Source organism: Condylura cristata, unplaced genomic scaffold (assembly GCF_000260355.1).
Source record: "Condylura cristata isolate star-nosed mole 26May11 unplaced genomic scaffold, ConCri1.0 scaffold00009, whole genome shotgun sequence".
NCBI lineage: Eukaryota > Metazoa > Chordata > Mammalia > Eulipotyphla > Talpidae > Condylura > Condylura cristata.
The window spans coordinates 19,480,585-19,499,419 of record NW_004567110.1 but is presented as its reverse complement, the minus strand read 5'-3'; positions in this window follow the sequence as shown (position 1 = coordinate 19,499,419).

The window sequence follows — 18,835 nt, the reverse complement described above, 5'->3', positions numbered from 1 at the left end:
CAGTGGGTTAAAGCACAGCACTAAGAAGTTAAAGACACTTCAGCATAAGTTCAAACCCCAGACTAGAGGTGACCCACATGGCGCGGTAGATCTCGCCTGACCCACCCACTGCTCCCCTCAGCAGTGTACTTTATCTATCAACCTGTTCTGCTCCCCACTCTGGCTCTTGTGAATCCTCTCACCATCCCTGCACCTCTGGTCTGTACCTCAATTCTGTAAGTGCAAATAAATAAATCTTTAACATATATATGTCATTTCCATTTCTTTCTTTAAAACAAAAATTATGCATACAGAACTGGTGTACAGTCCAGAGGTGCAGGAGCAGTGAGAGGATTCACCATAGACAGAGATATAGTAGGGAGCAGAATAGGCAGACTGAGAAGTGCACTGCTGAGGGGAGCAGCGGGCGTGTCAGGAGAGGTCTGCCGTACCATGTGGGTCACCTCTGGGTCAGGGATGGAACTCATGCTGAAGTGGCTTTAGCTTCTTAGTGCTGTGCTTTAACCCACTGCACCACTAGGGAGGACTGATGAGATATATTTTTAAAGATATAAAAATGGTATTGAAGCTCAAACTGCTTGTGATATATAATGATAATTTTTATTATTGTTTGACTTATATTTAAGGCAATATTCTATTTAATATTAGATTTACTGAGTATTAGCTTTGAAGAAATTGAGGATTATTTAGAATTATTTCATCTTGAAAAGGTTATAGTCTAGCTATATCTTTAGTATGCAAATATAGTACTCTGTTATAAACTTTAATAATTTCTCTTAAAAATAAAATGATATATTATTTTAGAAATATTGTCATTTAATTGCTTAGTGGAGAGATATTACTGAAAATGCAGAAACATTCAAATATTAATTATGATCAATCTAATTCTAAGTTTGCAAGCAATTGGGATGGATTTCTTTAAGGTCAAGCTCCATGTTTCTAAGTATGTGAAATATAGGCATATATTGTTTTTCTTATGGATGTTTTATATATAGTTTTCTTATTTTTATTAAGTATTTGACTAGGTTTCAGACCACCAAAATAACAACCCTGAAAGGACGAATTTGTGAAGCTCTGTAGGACCTGTTGAACACATTTGACTTTTAAAAGATTGCTTCCCACAGAGACTGAACCTGAGAAAACACAATAATAAAAATGTATTTTAAAGTTGTCACAAACATGAGCATCTAAGTAAGAAATGCTTATCTCTATCCATCAAGCCAATTTTCTTACAAAAAAATAAGTATTTTAACAAATAGCACAATAAATTGCCAAAGTAACAACTTGCTATTTTATTTAAAGAACAGTAATAGACCACCACAGTGAGCTTCCTTGCTCAACATAAAGCAAGCACAGAGGATGTGTTGGACAAAGCTATTTATTCTCTCTGGTTTCTTTCCTTATGTCCAAAATGTGCATCTTTTTGCCTTTTAATGCATAATGTTCTGATTGTTCCAATTGGATCTGCTATTCATTTCTTCACTATAGGTTTCTCTTTTATAGTGTAACTTCTCAAATGGTCAATGTTCATATTTTCATTACAATATACATATTTTTAAATTCCCCCTTTCAAAAGGACAGTAACAGAGAAAAACATACACTCCAGGATCTCCTGTTCTGTATTTTAAAGTCTGAGAAGAAAATGGAAGCTAATTAGTACTAAAGGATGTAATTTGGGGGGATGATGCCCAGAATTATTAAAGTAGTCTGAATTAGCTATAGACCAACTTTATTATAACTCTTCAGTTATCTCTCTTTTGTGTTACTCAGCTTTATTATTAATGTATTAATGGTCATAATACAGATGCTGTATTTCTGCTACATGTCTGCATTCTTACAGGAAGAAGAGAGGAGAGGAAGAGGTGTGGCTATATTAGAAAATTAAAATACATTCTAGGAATAGTATATGAAAACTCATATCAGTCAGAATTCTGGCACCTGGATATCTTCTCTAGAAGGCAAATAAAAAGGGTTTGGAAAGAGGTAGGATTAAGCCCTAATGACTCTGGTGTTTGAGACAACACATCTTTCTTAAATTATATTTTCTAGTAATTCATTTTTATGCAGATGACAACAAAGAATAGATACATTCAAAAACTCATTCCCACATATCATATAAATTGTTTCATCTTCATTATTCTCTCTCAGTCTTTGCTTCTTAATTAACTTTTTCTCCACATGTTTAAATTTAGAAAATATTTGAAACCTTTTAATTCTCTGCAGACAAACATTATTATGCAAATATTTAAAAACATTAACCCATAAGTTCAATGTCCCATCATTTGTTCATAAAAATATTTTTAGTTTCCCACTTTTCGCACTCCTGACATACAAATTCAGTGTGAGTTATACCACAAAAAAAATTGATGTAAAATACACGTGGCATTTAAAAAATATCTTACTATGTCACATCTCTTGATACAAATATTAGATTGAAACATGCTATCTGGTCTGAAAGCAAAAAGTATCTCTGCTAACTGAAACTTAACTTATTGCTTCTAAAGATACATTCATATCTATTGCATAGAAGTCTGATTTCCTTCTGCTGTAATTCACTGTCAGAGAGAAATAAACAATTGATGAAGCATACTATTATTTTTTCCAGGTCAAGTATCAGCGAGGCCTCCCTCTTTCAAAGATTATTTGCTTAACTTTGTTTTCACTACATTAGTAATATGTTTTCTGAAAAATAAATTGACTTTTCATGTTTACAATGAGTTTCCTGCAACTATAGGTTGAAAGAAAGCATCTGTCATATCATGTCAGCATGTCCTCTGTGACCCCCTAAGGGGATGTTCTGAATCATTAGTTTATAATCAGTTTTTGTTTTTAATTAAAAACCAGGCACGTGACTGAATCAGAAAAATAGGATTTTTCTCTTGGTCTCTCAGATAAATAGATTTATGAAAACAATGTTTAGCAGAATGTGTGCTTGGCCAATAGAATAAATTTTATAAGAAAAGTACCATTTGGAATGCTTCATAAATAAATTACATTTAGTAAATCAAAAAGAAATTTGACCAGGGTAATACCAAAATAAAAATTTTATTGATCAGCTAATTACTATATATTGAAACTTCAGAAAGTATGATAAATTTCTTTTAGTTACTGACTTTTCTTTATTGATTTATTCAATCAATTATTTAACTAGGCCATTGTCATATGATTCTGTACAAGCATACTGGTGTGCTAACATATGTATCTACATGTGTAATATGTGTAATATGTGTAATAGATGATTTTCTTTATTGAGTTATTATTGGTTTATACCGCTGTGTATGACATAAGGCAATAGGTTCACAGTTTTTAAATATATGTTCTCACACCACCACCACAAACAAGGCATCCATAATCTTTAATTTTACAAGGCCATTTTACAAGGTTGTTCCTCCTTTTCTTCTCACTCTACCCTTATTCCTCACTGGTAGCCTCAATTGTACATGAGTCAAATTAACTAGTTTTTCTCTTTCTTATTTCACTAAGCATGATCTCCTTCGGTTCCATCTATATTGTTGTGAATGGAGAGTTCTTTTTTTAGAAGAATAAATCTTAGTAGATCATTGTGCATGCATACCACACCTTCATAATCCATTGCACTGACAATGGACTTTTAGGTTGTTTTCATAACTTTGTTATTATAAATATTAGCTTAAATAAACATAGGAGTGCATGTTATTCCTTAGAATTAAATCTCTTAAAATTAATGATGCTCTATTCTTTGGGTGAATACCAAGGAGTGGATTTGCTGGATCATAGCATCAGTATGTGTGATTGTGTTCACACACACACACACACACACACACACACAAATACAATATTTTTTATTTGGAGAACATTCCGTACTGTTTTCTGTAAGGGCTGGACCACCAATAATGTCAGTGTCACTTTTAGTCCTAGTTTGTTTTTGTTTGTTTTTGATACAGATTATTCTCATGTGTCTGAGGTGGTATTTCATTGTGATTTTGATTATCATTTCCTGATGACAATTGATGTTGAACATTTTTATGTGCTTATATGTCTTATCTGAGGAAGTGTTTGTTTAGATATTCTGGCCATTTTTTAAAAATTTGGGTTCCTTGTTTTCTTTCTTTGAGTTTTATGAGCTCCTTGTAGAACTTGGGTGTATACTTTTGTCAGATGTGTTGTGAAAAATATTTTCCTCTATTTGGTAGAGTGATTTTGTTTTAATGAGTATATTTCACTCTACAGAAACTTTAATTTGGTGGAGTTCCATTCATTTATTTTTGTTTTTATATTTCTTACTGTTGGAATTGTGCCTCCAAAGACATCTCTGAAGTGAATGAAATGTTTTGCCTATATTTTCTTTTACTTATTTTATGTTTTCTGGTCCTACATGCTAGTCTTTAATCCATTTTAACTTCTATGCGGGGTGTGAGATATTGGTTTATTTACATTTTTTTACATGTGGCTGTCCCATTTTCAAAACAGTTTTTGTTGAAGAGAATTTTCATTCTCCATTGAATATACTCAGATCATTTTTTATAGATTAACTGTTCAGAAAAACATGGGTTTCTTGACTCTCCAGACTATTCCATTTGTCTCATGTCTATTTTTATTCCAGTACCATACTGGTTTGATTACTGTAGACTTATACTATGAAATCTGAGAGCATGGTGTCTCCATTCTTCTGGGCTTCCATATAAATTTCAATAATATCTGTGCTATTTCTTTGAAGTATTAATTTGAAATTCTAATAGGGATTGACTAGTGAAGGCTGTGGAAGAGGAAGATACGGACATAATACAACTGTATATATTTTCTGCTCAACTGTGTTATAAGCCTAAATTGCTATGAAAATAATCTATTGAAATGTTTTAGAACACATGGAAAATAAAAACATGAATTTAAGTATTTAAAAAAGTTGTCAACAGGGTAGAATTTTAACACCTACCTAAAATATTTAAGTTTTATAAAAACCAGGATTATATAGATGTGAAGAGGTACATATATCTATATCTAAATAGATAGATAGATAACCTTGAATACTAATACATATGTGAAAAGTAAAACAGATGGTTGACAAAATAAAAATAATGTGATCTTTCTTGTTTTTAAGTTAGAGGGCAGTTTAACAAAATTTGTCTATTTTTTAATATGAGAGATAATACATTAAATAGTCAATAGAGCAGCAGCTTAGAAATTGTGTAGTGCATTTGGAAAGCTCATATTTCACACTGGAAACTGCATTACTTCTGTTAAAATTAATGGAGGTCCCTAAATATTGGCAGTATTTGGAAATCATTAGGAATGACTATGATCCATGCATACATTCCTTAAGATGCTTATCATATTTTATCAAGGTCATCATATTTCACAGATCTGTGTCCTTGTTAATTTATTTTCTATGTGTCTCATTTGAATAAACCCTCTATCAAACAAAACAGAAACAATTACATCCACTAATGTACATTATTTTCTGAAAAAAATATTAGGTTCCTAGAAAGGGTGCATTTTTGAGTTAAGAAGCATATTTGTTTGTTTAATAGGTGCCCAAACACATTGACTTGATTCCAGATTCTCTCAGTAGACACTAATGATCACATACAATGAGAAATGCAGCACGAAGTTAGTCACAAGAGTAGATACCAATATCTGATCAAAAATAAAATAGAATTAAACTTATCACTTAAGCAATATGTATATGAAAGTTAAAAAAGCAAATACAGGGCCCTCCCTGGTGGCACAGTGGGTTAAAGCACAGTACTAAGAAGCTAAAGCCACTTCAGCATGAGTTCAATCCCCACCCAGGAGGTGACCCACATGGCGCAGCAGACCTCTCCTGATCCGTCTGCTGCTCCCTCAAGCAGTGTACTTGTCAATTGGCCTATTCTGATGAAGCCTCTCATTGCCCCTGCACCTCTGGCCTGTACCCCAGTTCTGTGTGCATTAATAAATATTTTTTAATCAAATAATTGAAATTAGAAAGGAAGCATTTTCTATTTACTTACCAGAGTGGCATCTTTCAGAATTATGTCAGTGTCAGTGGTAAAGTTTATAGTATATATTCTTTTTTTTAAATTATAGTATTACCTAAACCATATATATGTATATCTGAGTGACATAGGAAACTTTTAATTTAATAGTATTTATTTCAAAAGATATAAAATTAAATTATATTATTTATTAGAACATAAAATGATTATACAGGTCATACAGCTGTATAGGTTATAATGTCATAGCTGTACACATATCAAAATTCCAGGGAGGGAAAAATGTTCAATTTTAATTGCACTGAAAAAAATAAATAATTATCTATTATAATACAATCCAGTGTTGAGCTTTACAGATCCTCATTATGATGAAACAGAAATAAAAATAAATACTATGCTCCATTAAGATAAAGGGCTACTATGAAATTTGGCTAGAGAATAATCCTGGAGAATTAGGGGAATAGAAGTGAGGAGGTACTCCAAAAATTTTAATGTATAATACTCTGTTATATACATTCAGGATATTTACATATACCATGGTACAATAATATTATCTTTTCATTATTTTTGATGCATAGATAACTTTTTATAATTATTTTCAAGCATTAAAAAATTGTGGTAAACAAATAACTGTTTCTACAAACGTGTCCATATATTAATCTCTAGGATGTGTGAATGTCTTATCTTATTTGGCAAATTAAACTTTGTAAATGTGATTAAGTGAGGGAATCTGAGATGAGGTAATTTTCCTGAATTATGCAGGTAGATTCAATGTAATTAAAATGATCCTTTTAGTGGGATTTAAGAGGGTTAGTTAAAGAAGTTGACATGAAGACAGAATTGAGGGAGAAGATATCTTGATGTGAGCAGGTGGTCAGAGTGATACAGGGCCATAAGACAAGACATTGTAAGTATCCTCTAATGACTGGAAAAGGCCAGAAACAGAATGGATTCTTCCTGAGAACCTCAAAAGAAAGAGTGTCTGCCAACTCATTTTAGATTCCTGACTTCTAAAACTATATGATCATGGATTTGTATTGATTTCATTAAAACACTAAAAATTTGTTACAGAATCAACAGATATACAAAATATAATTGATAATATAACTATTAGATAATACAAAACGTATTAGGTATATATATATACATATATATACACTTATACACACATATACAACATATGCACACACATATATGCATATATATGATGTGTGTATGTATATGTATGCATGCATGTATGTATATATGTGTGTGTGTGTGTGTGTGTGCATGTGCACATAAACAATTATACAGAGAGAAAAAGTAAATTGCCTGCACATATAATCTCTCTCTCTCTCTCTCCCCCAACCCCCAAACAGTCACTTGTTCAAACTGGTTGACTTGAGTAACCAAATATACTTTCAACATTTTGTTTGAGTGTGTTTGTTTATTTTACTTAAGGTAAAATACAATATCTGGGCTATTCTGTCTTGCAACCTAACGGCACATACCTTAGTATTATTAAACTTTTTAAAACGAGGGTAGGGATGGAGAAGTAGAAGGAGGACAAGGAAGAGCAATTAAGAAGAAAAGATAGAGTGAAGAGGAAAAGCAGAATACAATTCCATAGTCTTTTTTTTTTTTTTAAAGATTTATTTATTTATACATACAGAACTGGGGTACAGGCCAGAGGCTCAGGGGCTGTGAGAGGATTCACCAGAGACAGAGTGGGGAGCAGAACAGGTAGATCTACGAAGTACACTGCTGAGGGGAGCAGCGGGCGGGCCAGGAGAGGTCTGCCACGCCATGTGGTCACCTCCGGGGCAGGCGGGAATCGAACTCATGCGGAAGTGGCTTTAGCTTCTCAGTGCTGTGCTTTAACTCGCTGCGCCACCAGGGAGGGCCCAATTCCATAGTCTTTTAGCTGTGTAATTTAAATAGTGTTTAATGTGAAACTGCTTAAATAAATATATGATAATCATAAGCTATAAATAACTATAGATCAGTGTCATCCCCTATTTGATGGATAAGAAGTGCAAAATGAGGAAAGCACTTCAAATTGAGGTTAGCAGTCTCATAGGGGGGAAAGAGAGAAGCTGTACATGGACAATAAACTTGATAGATTCATAAATTTCCCTTGGGTTGAGTGTTTGCTTCTACTGGCCCATAACAAATGCTACTGATTAAAACACTTTTCTTATGCAGCTGCAGGCAGTCTGCTTTATCAGAATTATGAGGATTTTTTTTATCCAGTTGACTTACTGTGAAAGGACATTTCTCCAGAGACTATACTAATTGAAGCGTTACTATACAGTTCCTATTTAAAAGCTTTGTTATGTCTCACACTATTATGTATGCTCATGTGTATTTGGCAGATTCTCAGTCTCTCTTAAGTAAAAGGATCCCGACTATATAACTTTAAAGTGTTTGTTTTATTTTATTATTTGCCTTAATTTGTATATTTATCTTATTCACTACTGCTTTCAGTAGCTTACCAAAAGATAATAGTTGTTTCCCTTTACTTTGATAAGAACACTTTCCAAAGACACTAACATAAATGGTTTTGAGGTAGGGAATGAATAATCATGAAGGCTATAGTTTATAAGGAAGGAAGTCCAAAAATATCTGCAGGATCAAGGGGAATTTATGAGATTTGAACAATTCACACATGCTTGGCAAATTTAGAGAAGCAATCAGGGTGGTTAAGAGACTTGGAAATAGATCTTATATAGATAACCAGATACTCTGGCAATATTTTCATGTACAATACAAAATTCTGAAATAAAATAAATAAGAACAACAAATAGTTAAGGATTAAGAAAATTATGGATGGAAGAAAATTAAGTCTCTATGGTCACAATTAGTAGAAAATGTAATTACACTCAATTGAAGTGAGAATTTCAAAGTAAGAACTGCTCAAAAGGTTTCAAAGTGTGAGAACTATTCAAAAAGAATAAATTTAATCTGGGATCATGTATCATAAATAATTGTGTTTTTCATAATATTTCATCAGGTGAGGCATGTTTTTACCATACTCTCCTACTGATGATGTTTCATTTTGGTTACATAGTTAAGGTGGCATCTGCCAGGCTTCTCCAGAGTAAATTACTTATTTCATGTATGATACTAATAAGTATATTGTAAAAAAGTCCTGATATGTATTACATTTTCATCCAATCATTTTACCATTCACTGATAATTTTCCTTTGCCAAGTGTAACCATTATAGTTACTAATTGGTTGTTCTCTAATTCCACCAGTTATTTTTTTTTTTTACATTTAAATAGTTGGCATTCTGCCATAAGAATGAACTTTTCCTTCACCTGCATTTATTTATTAATGTATTTATTCATATAAGTATACACTTATAAATATTACATTATTTAGTAGATTATATAACTGGCTGCCATTGCTACATGTTAATATTCAATTTATCTTATATTTAGTAACTATATCTCATGCATTCTTCCTTCTCTAATGTCCATATTGCTTTAACGTGTCTACACCATTCCTTGAGCACGTCATATTTGTTGGACATATACAAACACACACACACGTTCACATATCTTTGCAATTTATATTTTAATTTCTTATTTTCATAACCAAAATGTAAGTTCTTCAAGCCAAAGTTATTGTCTTTAAAAACTCTTTGGTTTGTCCCAGATAACTTCATTTAATGTTGTGCTTGCTATAGATACTTAGAACAGGTCAGCTGACTTATAGGCTTTATTGAAGTGCCTTTCCTGAGGCTGGTGAGAGCAAAGGTCTATTCAACAGCCAACCTATTTTTGGCCTTCACTTTTGAAATTGAATCCACTCCTGGTAAAGCGGAGAGACCACTGAACAAGAAAAGGTATAGTCTGTGGTAGCTATAGACACAATCCTCAAGAATATTGTCTCGACTGCTGGAAATATAAAGGATTTACAAACTTCAAAAATAAATAAAAACATCTACCCTGTTCACCCAACTGCCTTCTTTTTCTTATCTCTCAGAAGGAAAATAAAGGAGATAATATAAGTATAAAAACAGAAACTAGTATAAACAAAGTAGAAAATATAAGCATAAATAATCTTATAAACCTATTTGATTTTGTGATAATTAAAACCTCAGCTTCTTTCTCATTTATAGATTTTCAAATAAGTTTTACTGATCCCTTCCAGCTTCAAAATTCGGTGAGTCAAAAGTTGGCCCACATATTCTGTTTCATCTTTGAGTGAAATTGAGATTTCAGAAATCAGAAATGACATAGATTCATCAGGGATTTTGAGATTCAGAAATGGAAGTTGACATGTCAGTCACAGAGAACAAAGTCAATGAAGTATTTGAGGACTTATAGGCCATGTGCTGTCTATGAGGTTCACATAAAGCTGTCTAAGCTGAATCTTTATAGGGATCTTTTTCACATTTTATAACCCAATTTCATCTTGATCAATATTTACAGATATTTCTTATAACACATTTGTACTTATTTTCCAGGTACCACTAAGTAAATGATTAACAAACTATTCTTTTTTCTTCTTTTATAAAATCAACACAAAGCATAGTTTAAAGAAGTTCTTTCCCGAAAATAAAACCATCAATTTCACAAGTTGTGAATGACTGGATGATTTTAAGCATTCATAATCAATAATGATTTTGAAGCATTTATGATAACATGCTTTGCTTTACTTGACTTCAATTAACTGCCTTGCCAAATTCAGACACAGTTTTCTAACATGAACTGGGTAAAGGAATGTATATTATCTCCAAAATCAATGTGACTACATAGTTGCCCCCCCCATATATTTTTGTTTACAATTAGATCTTGTTTGAAAATGCAAATTAGTGTGAACTTTGCAAAATAACAAGCATTAAAAGAAACATCATTATATGATTATTACATTTAATATATTGATTCATGGGACACAAAATAAAAACATTTCACAAAATGCATTGTTCTAGAAAGAAAATATTAGCAAATGATACTGTTTAAATAAAGAGACACAGTTTTATCTTCTCTATTATAATTACATGATTTTAATAATGGAAAGTTGATTTCCTTTGGTGCATAGGTCTCTCATATTATTTACTGGTACAGAGTTGGAATCATAAAATGCAGGAAGTTGAACTGGGAGTTCAACTTGAACTCTAACATTGACCTTTAACATCCCAGTAGTATGCACTTCAACAAGTTTTCCTCCATTGACAGATGACAATTTTACAATGTTGTTTTCACACAAAACATTTTTTACAATTTTTGTTTTATGTTAACTTCTTGGAAATCTATAGAGATTCATAAGCCAGCTAGTTAATGTTAATAATTAACAAAATTAAACAGAGCCTCTGCATGAGCTTTAATTAAAACTGTATAGTACAAGAAGGACTTATCTGACACTTTCTTGATTTCTCATATCTAACTATAGTATGTAGACCATGTACTTCATCTTTGACATACTAAGTGCTCTTTTAATTTCCTATTCCTATTATGATTTTCCTATTCCTGTTACCAAAATGCAGTAACCTATAATCTGTTTTGGCTTTGTAAAAGTATTCATTATTATTAGCACCTCATGCTTCCCAAGAAAATAACATTATTTTTATCACTTTATGGTAAGTAGAATTTTCCCAAAATAAAGTCTGCATTATAAAATAGTTTAAATTCCTCTAATTATCAGGATGTATTTCCCTTATTTTAAGAATATTTAATAATTAACACATTTCGTTTGATCATTAGTGGAGGTCAAAGCTTGTAACAACAAATCCTATTGTATAATTTTAAGCTCATCAAGCACTATAACTTATGTATTTTCACTCAATTACCATCATTTTTACCATCAATTATTTTTTCTATTTAATATAATTAGTATGTGGGCATTTTGATATCTGGAATTCTGCAAATCTAAGTATAGTCTTATTTATATCGACTTGTTTCCCTTGTTTTAAAATGTTTTTCTCTGAACTCATATTTGGTGTTATTGTCATGAACCATGAGGTTCTAAATAGCTCTTCCGGAGTTATTTGCTCTTCCAGAGAGGATTTGCTCTTGCATTATTTAGGTGCATGTATTTATGACCATCCTGAGACCATTATAATTTACTTTCTCAGCTAGACCACTCAAGAACTATAATATTAAACCTTATACAACTGTGAATGTGAATGCAGCAGAAAAATCACAACTTTGTAGTGGAATCTTTTATTATGTTTTTTTTTTTTTTTTCCTATGAGGACCTGAATTTGAGAAGCTTGTCTTATTTCCCAGGTTCCAAGATTTTTCTGTCCACTTTTTTTTTTTTTTACTAATATTCTGTTGATTTAAGTTTAGACTCATAAAGGAATTTCTACTACTTGTGCATCAAAGGCCATATCTTTCTCTATAAACATTAAAACACAATGCTCAGGTATTGAATTCTGGCAAAAACCCTGACATCCACTGGGTCTCAAAATTGTGTTTCATTTTGGAAACCAGATTCTCTGTATGATTACTGATTATTTCATTTATTTTTCTTGTAAGTTTCATTTATTTTCTTTGCTCACTATTTTCATTATTCTATACTTGGATGTTCTCTCATGTAAATTTACTTCATCCAAACCACTGTGAGTAGAATTTCATAGCAGTCTTTTTTATTATTACTTATTTAGAGAATTTTTAAAAATATATGAACTACTTTTTATCTTCCCCCAGGTTATACTGTACTAGATTCTGTATGGGACCTCACAGTGGAATTCTCTGATTCAGGTTTGATTGTGATGACTCCCATGTTGTAAGGCATAAAGCCCTTAACATGCTTCCTAAGGGATCCTGCCAACTTCCAGCTACCCACAATAAAATCTTATGGGGGATATTTCTGTATGTTGTTAGACATTCCTTACTTGTTTACCTTCTGTCTTTTTTTTCTTCATTCTATCAGAATTTACCTTAGAACACTCCTTTTTTATTTCCCTTTATGCTTTTATAGAATTTTTACATAATCATTTTAATAACATTCTTGCCAATATATTTTTCCCCCAACTGTCTGGATGAACTTCCAACTTCTATAAATCTAAACATCCTTATATAGTCATACATGTGATATATCACTGTAAAAATTATGTCATACACAGAAGTCTACTTACATAAGTGATCTTCAAGAATAATTTGAATTCTAACATCAACTTGTGTCACTTAAAATTATTACATTATACATTTTCTACTGTCTCGATTCCATATCTTATTTTCTCAATCTCTGGCACTCCTGTATACAATTAGCAGATAAAAATAGCAAGCAAATTAACAAACAAGAGAGACTGTCTGATAGAAACTTATGTGCTCTATCTGACCACCCAATAAACATATATGCATCTGTTTACATATTATGTTACCCTAACTTGTTAAGTCACTAACTTGTATCATTATCATAATTGAAGACAATATAGCCATTTGATCTGAGACTTCCATTCTTTTCCTCCTTCTTAGGAAACAGCAAATTTCCTTTCTTTATGTATATTAAGTCACTGTCTCATTGTGATTTATCATAAGCACTTTGTTGTGACACATTTAAAAGTCTGTAAATGATAAACACATTACAAAACAAATTCAAATATCCCTTTAGTTATAGAATTTTTGGTATCCTCAAAAACTATTTCAAAGTTTGTATTTCTAATTTTTATTTATTATCTCCCATTCAATATTCACATACTTTCCTTTGAAAATCTCACCCATCTTCCAGGGGTTTAGCTTGAACACTGGCACACATAATAACTAAATTCAATGGACAGAAGTGGACATAAGTTCAATGGACAATAGCTAAATTCCATAGACATTTTAAGTACTAATCTTACTTAACCTCTCAGTATCTAAGAAACAGATAATCCTTATCATTTTCCTCCTTGAAACAGTATGTTCCTTTGCCACCTCTAATAATCATCTTTCTTTGTCTTTCTCTTAATTCTCTTCACAATCATTTTCACTCTCCTTCTAAACTTTGTTCTGTTGTCCAACCATTATTTGACCCCTCTTCATTTCCATAACTTTTTCTAAATATAGAAAAGACCTCTAATTTAAATTAACATCTAAACCCAAAAGAACCACACATTTATACCCCCATCTCCTGGCCAAAATGTCAAACTACTTATTAAAATATCTTGGGTATTATAAAAAAGAAACTCATCTTTTCTACTAAAACAAATATCCTTCCAGTGTTCCCTGTATCTCACTGCACCACTCCTCTGGCACATGCTCCAAATGTTATTTCAATTCAGAAACTGAGAGGGATTATATTATATATTCAAAATGTATTTTGGATTGGAAATGTGGACCAGGATTACAATATAATTCTGACTTTTAAAAACATGATCTACCACTAATTCAGAGAAAATCCTAAGTCATTCCATCATTCTGACATCACATTGTGGTGTCACAACAGTTTTTTCCTCATATTTATAATTAATACATGTTACCTACTGTATAAGAACCTGTAAATGTGATCTCATTTGAAAAAAAGGATCTTTACCAAATGATTGTGTTAAGAATTCTGGCATGGAACTTTTCTTGGATTATCAGGCTGGACCCTAAATGCCATCACAAGTATCCTCATTAAAGAGGGACTGAGGAAGATTTGACACATAGATTAAAGGACATGGAAATAATGGAGGCAGAAATGTAGTGATGTGCCTACAATTCAAGAATTAATGGAATCCACAGAAGATTGAAGAGGCAAGGAACTCACTACAGCCTGCAGAGCTTGTTACCCTGCTGACACCTTCATTTTAAACTTCTGGTCTCCAATGTTTTTAAAGATTTATTTATTTTATATATACAGAACTGGGGCACAGTCTAGAGGTGCTGGGCAGTAAGAGGACTCACCATAGACAGAGTGGGGAGCAGAACAGGTAATTGATGAAGTACACTGCCGAGGGGAGCAGAGGTGAGACAGGAGAGGTCTGCTCATCATGTGGGTCAGCTCCTGATAGGAAAGGACACTTGTGATGAAGTGGTTGCAGCTTGCTTCACTATGCAATGCTTTAACCCATTGTGCCACCAGGGAGTGCCCTGGCCCCCAAATTTTAAGAAAATTAATTTTATTTATCAAACCACTTAATTTGTAGCAATTTGTTACACAACCATATTAAATGGATATACCTGTATCCTCACTAATATTTACATTAATTTTAGCCATCATATTCTGCTCAATTTTTAATTCCAAAGTCCTAATTTAAAACAAAACCTACATTTTGAGCGTAATATGTATATTTTAAATAAAATAAGTAAAGCCTGCATAAACATGGGCTTCTAAAGTGATTTAGCATCATTTGGCCCAAATTCAATTTGGAAATAACTCTCTCTCAGTGTTTTCATTTCTACATTTTGCCAACTTTATTAAATAGCTTTCATGTGCTAGTTGTTGGTCCTCAAGTAGAAAATGTTAAAAAAAAATTAGTATGAACTCATTGTTTTATAACATTATTAGTTTGAACTTAAGAACCCTATTGGGCATCTAATTTCTAATGATAAGTGTATATGTGTTTTTTTCCTTTGAAAATTAAGTATTTCAAATATTACAATAAGATACTGTTAATTTAGCAACTTAAAATTGCCACAATAATATACTTTTAAAGATAATCTTAGGTGTAACATTTTGCTATACTTTTATAACTTTCAAATTACTACTAAAGTTATGAACTTATAAATTCAGGTTTACATTATGTATTCAACATGCAAATTTTAACATTATAATTTTTTATACTACCAGAATATAATAGTGTTTTTTTTAAATTAAACTTATATACTCTTTTAGATCTACTTTATGTGGCAAATAATTGTTAGGACATCTGTATTGCCCTAATTTGTTCTTACCAATATTATCATGCTTTCACAACTGCAAATAAATAAAATGTTCATTGTGAATTTTGTAGTTAACAAATATTCCTGAAAAGGTTTTGTAGCCTTCAGTGTTAAATATTCATAGCAGTCATGGATCTTTCATTTGATGTGTTATTACCCATTATACTTCTGCCACCTTCAAATTCCTCAAAATTATGGGTAATGTAGACCAAGAACAATGTTAATTTAAAAATGTTATGTCATTTGTTCTGTTTATAAAATTATATCCACTGTAAAAGGGAGACTATAATAATTTCAAAATAGAATAGTGAAGTAATATTTTAGGAAGAGAAAAATGGAACTGAAGAAAGATTAAATTTACTTAGGAATCTGATGGCTTTATAAAAAATTAATATAAGTAAGAATATTTGATTTTTATTATTACATTTATATTAGAACATTTTTAATATAGTATTATATTAGGCTACTTTCACAGATCTGTAGGGTTATCTAGTTTATTATTCTGTACTTAGACAATAAATAGATAGGCTTGCTATTCTTAGATAATAAATAGATGGTCTGTTTATCAAATACTTAGTTGATCTGTGTAAGTGGAATTCTAATTCTAGCAACAGAGGTCTATGGTAAATTACAAAAACAACAAAAATCCCATAATTCTGTCAATTTCAAGACATACTAGTTTTCACACTCAGAACTTTATGAAGGAAGGATTTAGGGTACCCCTGAGGATGAAATCTGTTACACTGAAAAAATTTTGTAATGTTGTGTTTTTATCAACCTTCTCTAGAGATAGCTATGGTCATATATAAGGGGATTTGTACACTGGGAATAGGGAGTGCTAGATACCATGACATTATTGCCACGTTGGTTCTAGGACCTGCAGAATGAGGGTTATCTAGTAGGAAAGGTGAAGTACAAATTACGGGACTTGCCTTTGTCTAAAAATATAATAAACTAAAAGCAATAATGTATTCCTGAGGGACTATAATCTGGTGTCACCATCAAGGACCTATAAAATAAAGAGGTGCTGGTTTCCACGAAGGATGATTCAGTTCATTTATTTGAAGTCACCTTATCAGAAAATAAGGGACCTGGAGAATGGCAGTGCATTATTGTAAACTTAATCAGGTGGGTTCCCAAATTCTAGTTGTTATACATGTAGCTCTATTTTTTTAACCCCACAATGCCCTAAAATCTATTATGCAGCTATTGATTTAGCAAATGTTTTTTGCTCTGTAACCAAAACCCTTTGCTTTAAGCTGGCAAGGAGAGCAAAATATCTTCACTGTCATCTCAGAGGTATATAAATGCTCCAAACTTAGGTAATAATATATTCAGTAGAGAGCTGCCCCCTTTCTCCCCCACCCCCCACAAGACATCACCTTGACTCATTCTATTGATATTATGTTGTCAGGAACTAAGTAAGGATCAGGACTAGCAAGTAGTCTAGACGTATTGATGTGACATTTGTTTGTCAGAAGGTGAGCAATAAATCCAACAAAATCCCAGCGTCCTTGGAAAAATTTCTAAGCGTCCGGTGGTGTGGGCCTGTCAAGCCTGTCAAGCTATGTATAAGTTGCTGTATTTCGTATTCACATAAAAGAGACATGCAGTATCTACTGGGCCTCTTAAGAGTTTTGGAGGCATCATATTACTCATTCCGGTGTTCTATTCTGACCTGTTTACTTACTGATCCCCCAAAAGCAGTTAGTTTTGAATGGAACCCAGAACAAAAGAAAGTTCGGTTTTGGGTAAGTATGTCGTGGAAACAGGATTCCTTGTATGTTTGTTTCCAGCAAACGAGATTAAACAAGTAAGAAAACACATACCCTTTCTGCCTTTGCAGACTGGCTCTACTAGATTACTACTCTGACCCTTAGCTAAGCAACTCTCCCGAAACGTTATTGCAGTTTCTTGTTAAGATGCAGATCTGCTTCAGGTGAGTCCCGGACCTGCTTGGTCTTCTTTGAGCATGCGTCCCGCCCTGGGCATGCGCGTTACTATTAATTCCCCTGACTGCCGCATCAACCGGAGGCTCCCAGACAAGGGCACCTCGCGGGCTTCCTCACGTTTATAGTTTGCCTGAACCAGCAGGGAGATTTCTCATTTTTTTTTTTTTTTCATGTTTGCGGAATGACCCCTGCATAGCGACTTTTCTTCCCTCAGAGAGTTCTCGCTTAGTTTTAACAAAACTGAGGGCCTTGCGTCATTTGTTCAGGCAGCTGCTTCAGTTAAAGTAAACAGGCTCAACTTATTTTTGAGAAGGGCAGAGCTTCCCCCCTCGAGCCCCCCCCCCACGCCCCTTTGGAGCCAGACTTGCACACTAGGGACCCCTGCTCGTCAGGATTGCGGGTGAGTCGTGGGTGGTGGCAGGAGGGGTGAAAAGGCTGCTTGGCTCCTTCTGCAAGGTGGTTTTCCTTGTGGTGTTCCCTCGAGTGCTGTAAACCTCTTTTCAAGTTGATCCTGCCACTTTTTGCCCATTTTCCCCTTGTTTTTTTATGGCACAGTGGTCTCCAGGAATTATCTTATTTGCCCTTTTTTTCAAATGTCTTCTTTCTTCTATCTTTTAAAGTCAGAGAATGTAAGTTCTTCAGTTTCTGTTTTCTGTCTTTCTTTGCCTTTACCTTTTCCATTTATATTTAAACTGGTTTTAACCTTTGAAAGCGCCTACATAGACTTTGCTGAAAACTGTATTAAGTCCATAGATCAGGAAATGCCATCTTAATACGAGGTTTTGTGAACCTAATTTTTGTCTGTACTCATGTTGATTTCAGATGACTCACACCTGAAACTTACATAATGTTATGCTGCAATGTTAGTTCAAGGGGAAAAAAAGTTTTTAAAAGTGGCTTTTTAATGGACCGACATAATATTCTTCATTGATTAGATTTTTTAAAAGTTTTCCTTAGGAAAATTTTGTAATTTTTAGCATACCTCTTTGACCAAATAAGCTTAGTTCTTAATATTTTGTTTAATGCTATGCACATATACTTGTTTTCTTTATTTATAGCTGAATGTGTAGCTATGCATTTGCCTGTTTGTTGTATATCAGTCTATTCTGAGCCCTTGATGATGAAGTAAAATAATTCATCTTATTTTAATGATG